Source organism: Lipotes vexillifer, unplaced genomic scaffold (genome assembly GCF_000442215.2).
Source record: "Lipotes vexillifer unplaced genomic scaffold, Lipotes_vexillifer_v1.1 scaffold536, whole genome shotgun sequence".
Lineage (NCBI taxonomy): Eukaryota > Metazoa > Chordata > Mammalia > Artiodactyla > Lipotidae > Lipotes > Lipotes vexillifer.
In genome coordinates, this window is record NW_006775074.1 from 1,949,617 (window position 1) to 1,955,351 (window position 5,735).

Sequence of the window (5,735 nt, forward strand, 5' to 3'; positions counted from 1 at the left end):
TCCGCGGCATGTGGGATCTTCCCGGACCGGGGCACGAACCCGTGTCCCCTGCATCGGCAGGCGGACTCTCAACCACTGCGCCACCAGGGAAGCCCTACATTATTCTTTAATGGTAGCTGATCTTCATATTGAAAACCAAAAGGCACTGTGCAAGATTCTGACTTAGTGTTTCAACCAAATTTGAGAGACTTTAAAAGTTATCCAATACATATTCCCTTGTGTTTTTTTTACCTGAGGAAATGAATACCCAGGATGGTTAAGTAACTTGATCAAGACCACTCAGCCTTCAGATGAAGAGAACCTGATCTTTTGATTCCCAGTCCAGAATTTTTTATCTTTCACTTCACATCCTAGAGAAAGAATAAATTATGTTGTTTAACTTTAGGATTAAGTCTGTTTAATTATATTTCAGTATTTTGTAAGTCATGATCTTTGACAAGTATATGTGACCTGAGCAGAAAGTCAGGGAACTCTAAAAAGCCTGCACTACGGCCATGTAAGCCTCAACATGGGAAAGAAGCAATGCTTTTTAAACAGAATAGAAATGCCTTGCTGGTTTAAGTGCTGGCTGGTAGAAGGTGCCCAGCTGTCCTGTGTGTGGATTCAGCTCTCCTTATTGTTTCTTTCTAGGTTTGTAGGCACTAGCTTTCCTAATGGTAAAAAATAGAGATCTGACACAATACAGGACTTGTGTACTCTTTTTGGCCTCATGGCTTTCCTTATCATAGCCTTCCATTGATCTGAATGGGCAGAATAAGAGAAAGATTCAGGCCTAGGAAAAAATCAAGACAATAATAAACTCTCTGCTAGATACTGAGACGCTCCAGGCTTCTTCCAGAGAAATACCTTTTATTCCTCCATATTCTTCAAGCCCAGTTATTAACCAAAACAAAGAATCTCAGTGGGCATGGAATATGAAAATGGTTAAGTTTAAAACTAAGAATCTTGATATTTTTTTTAAATTCATACTTTAAAACTCATCGAACTTTTTAGTCAGGTTGGTGATACTCTAATTTGTAATACTGTACGATATCACCAAGATCACAGTAGTGTATATATTCTATATTTTTATATGTAAATGTTAGTTCAAGTATTTTTTTGCTTACATCATTGAGTCATCAAGTATAATCCAAAGATATGTCAGAAGCTTTATTTTGGTACAAATTCTTAAGAATCAAAACTTTTTAAAAAACATTTGCATTGAGAATCACCAATAATTGTGACACTTTTATGTCAAATCTGTTATGTTGAACCTTTAGTCACGGTAGAATGCGGAAGAAGTTATAGGAAAAGTAATTGTCATTGAAACTAATGTTATATAATCTTGAATCTAAGAGTAAATTAAGTGTTTTTTAATGTATAACTTGGTATAATATGACTTGAAAACTATTATTTAATAAAAAGCACTATTAGGTTTTTGTCAGCTGTCTTCAGATAGTATTTCTAGTCTATGTGTGATATTTTATTTTTATACTTTCGCCTTTGTTTATTTTCCTTATGGAATTTATCACATTTAATGAAATTTCAAATAGCTGATAATAGTAATATATAAATTTTAAACTCAATGAACAAATGATGAGTACATTATCAACCAGGCTTCCTTAAGCAATGAGTGCTGACTCGACATACAGTACTCAATTCACTAAATTATCAGTACTTTAAATACAACAGGAAAGTTGAAATGCAGAAAGGAAGAGGGGCTAAGAAGGGAGAGAGCAGTTTTAATTCTTAACAAGAAATACTATTTAGATGTTTAAACGCACTCTTACTTAAGGATTTTTAATTATGTGTTTTATTTGCAAAAAATCAAGCAGTATTTTTCCTCTGAAAATTTAGTTTTAATGAGTCATAACATTTTCTAAGATTCTTGGAGAAGATATTTTGATTAAACCAGCTGTTGATTTTACTTTGGGACCTGGAAAAATGAGAGTGATTGCACCTGTCAAATTTTGTATCCAGTATCTTTGGTCCATTACATTATAGCTTAAATGACTTCAGGATTTCATCTGCCACCGCAGTAAAGCACCCTCTTCTCTGAAAGCTAATCAGGTGCCTACGAGCCTTTTCTACTAGTGGAGTGGGGGAGAAAAAGGAAAGCTTTATTCACCTCTCCTCTGATGACCTTAGAGCTAAGTCAGTCATCACTGTTCCCTTACAGCCAAAAGGGTTTCACCAGTTTCAGGGTCAACTTGTCAAAACAGTGGCTTTCAGACCTTTTTTATTTTTTATCAGAGTATTTTCTTGTCCCCCCCATGGCCAGATTTCTCCACAACTGAAGTAAGACCTAGTTTTTTCTTAGTTAAAGACAAATTTGTATGGTGTTACCAAATGAAAAGAAGCACTGTGTTAGCAAGTGCTACATTATATTTTAATTCTGTCCTCTCTGGATTCTCCTCTATTAAAACAATTTCTGCCTTTTGCCTATGTGATGCAATTAACATTTTTGTAAGCATTCTATGCAACGTGCATGTTGTAAATGTCCTAACGTGGGGTGATTTCATTCACTGTTTTCATAGTAGTTACAGAAAAGCTAACTGTAAAGTACTATACAAATATTAATTGGGATATTAACTGACGTCCTACATTATTAGTGCCATGTCCAGCTGTGGACATGCTTACTGTAGCTTCCCCGTGGCATCTTCTGGGACTGACATGCCAGAGATGGCAGTACAGCAGCTTAGTACTGCATTTGTTTACTGAAAGTATGTACCCACTCCTTTCTTCATTTGAAAGGGAGAGGATACATAATAGAGCTAATGGAAATAACAAATAAAATTATGTAAGTGATACCAGTGGCTCAGTGAATATGTTCTGTTGAGAAAATGGTAAAAATATAGACCATTGATACTATAAAATGAGTTTTTAAAAAATGAGTCTTAATATTTTTGGCTCAACTAGCTCCGCTTCATAAGAAAATTTGAGAGACTTTGATCTAAAAGTCATAACAAGATACTTCTTAACACTAAATGGCTGACTGTAATAGTTAACACTTTGGCAGTATGATTAACTATAATTAATCTTATTTATGCCACTAGTGCTCACTAGGCTAAACACCTTTCTGAAAGTGGTTGGTTTTGACCTAGGGGATAAGAAAACGTGCTTTAGAAATGCTGTTTATTGCCCTATGATAAAATGAAGTGACAAATCACTCTCATCCTTAAAATTTTATATCAAGGTTACCTAGTTCTTATGTATACACATACACACACTCCAGTAGTCTGTGGAGTTAGATACTAATACTAATTTGCCATTTAAATTGGATCCAGGAAGGTGATGTGTTGAAAGATTACTCTGAAGATTATTCCATTAGTTTTCTTGATGAGAAATAGGAAAATATGTGTTTATACCGTGAATAAATTAAGCTATGGATTTTGGTTTTTCAAAATGATGTTTGTTTGAAGGAAAACTAAATATCAGTGCACTTGAGTTAATTCTTTCTCTTTTAACTTATTTTTCTTTATAATATGAAAAAATGTCTTAAAGTACTGTAACTTCTGAATTTTCAATAAAATATTATTTTGCTTGCAAATACCTTTTTAAATAAATTTTTCTTTTATAAGTTTAAATGACATTGACAAATGTCATAAGCTGGAAAGGGCACTAGTATATTCTCATAATAACATTTTAATAAGTCTTTGTGGTTAATTCCTTGTCATGTGATCCTCAATCTTGGAAGCTGATATTATGCACCTCTGGGATTTAAGAGCAGAAGTTGACTAAAAATGAAAGACCGTACTCAAAACCATGACCAGAACTTCCTTCAGAGTGAATGCAGGGAGGGCAGTCTGCAGATGCTGCATCCATGAGGTCGTTTACCACTCTCTTAAGGTCAAGAATATGTACCAGTCCCACTAATACATTTTGCTTGCATTATGCCAACCCCAAATCAGAGACCATAAAGGTATTTTGCATCAATAATTCTGCTCTTTGAACTTAATTAAAGGACATACTATAGTTCATCAGAAGAGAAAGACCCTATACCTAAAGGTGCATTGGCAACATTATGTTTAATAGTGAAAAACTGAAAACAGCCTAAATGTTCAACAATAAGGAAACCATAAATTCTGATATCTTAGCCTAGCATACAATGGGGATCATGTTAATTATACTAATGTTATATTGAAGATTAGTAATTTGATAAAGAATAAATACATACAATTAATTTTTAACTACAGCTGTGTAAAAATATGCTTTTGGACCAAGAAAGGAGGATCGGCAGAAAGTGGAACCATAGTGCTAGGAGAAAGAGATGGGTTTTACTGTTTCTAAGTGAGTAGTTAAAGGAAGGCTGTGAGAGAAAAAGAAGATTTTGAGAGAGGAACAAGGAGTTTATAAAGCTTTAGTAGTAGTAGTACATGTTCTTGTCAAGCAACAGAAGGAACATAAAGACCAAAAAAACAAAAACAAAAAAACCAGCCAAACAAAAAAATACAGAGTGGGGATAGGGCTGGGTACATAACATACAGGTATAAATGCAATGAAATACCCTGTGGAATACTTGCTGGAGGAGAAAAATTAAATATGGCCACCTTATAAAATTAGTTTTTTTTTTAATGTAAAATGTTTAGTGTTTGTTCTTAACAGATACGCACATTCTCTCAAAATTTTGCATATAGATTTATGGGGTTCACATTTCAAGGGGTCCACAGACCCCAGGGGAAAGAATTCTTAGGAAATGTACATCAGTTTTCGAAGAACAGGTTTGGTTCAGAGTTTCCCTATGGAGACAGATTTGTCTGAAGGCTTAAATGGTATGAAGGTCTTTGATCTTCACTGCTAACCTGGTGCCATGAAGCACAGGACCACCTGTACAAGATAATAGAATGCTTCTCAAATGAAAGTTAATACATTCATCTTGCCAAGGAATGAGGGAGTAACTTCCCCATCCTCCATCCTGGATCTAGATCCGGGCTACAGGACGAGGTCTGGACACTGACCACCCAGCCTGCACTGAGTGGAGAGGAAAGGTATGCTGGGCGTGGATCAAGGCTGAGCAGGTCTTCAGTAGAACAAGAAAGTGAACAAAAAATGGGCAGTGCAGAAGCAAGCGCCTTCAGATCATGGACCTACAGTGCCGTACATACTTTTGTAGCTCCAGTACCTAACAATACTCCACGAGGGCACAGACTAGGTGCTACAGACTCCCCTGCCGTAAATCTCTCCTTCCCCAACCTCAGCTGTGCAAATATCAAGTGCCTCACTCACTCCCTGCCTCAGCCTCCAAATTACACCAAATTGTCGGTTGCACCACAAACACACCACACATCATCTGGTTTTCATCTGCATGACTTCATCACGTCTTCGTGCTGAAACTACTTACTTCTACTCCCTCCCCCATTGTTTCCTGGCCAATCCTTGGTTATTGTTAAGGTTCAGTTTAGGCATGTCTTCTACCAGGAAGCCTTCCCATCTATCCTCTCCCCCACCCAGAACGAGTTGTGTACTCCTTCCTTCACACTAGCAAATGACCTTAGGTTCATTAACCCACTTTCCACACTGTGGTAATTCATTTTCTGTGTCCATCTCTCTATTAAATTGGGAGTTCTACAAGCATACCGTGTGTGTGTGTGTGTGTGTGTATAGATACATATATTCATTTTTTGGTTCCCTCTCTGTCTGTCCTCCCCTAGAGAATATAAGTTCCATGAAGGAGGCAATTTTGTCATTTGTGTTCCCTACTGAATATCCAGTGCCTAGAAGAGTGTCAGTCACTTTGGAGAAGCTCAAAAAATATT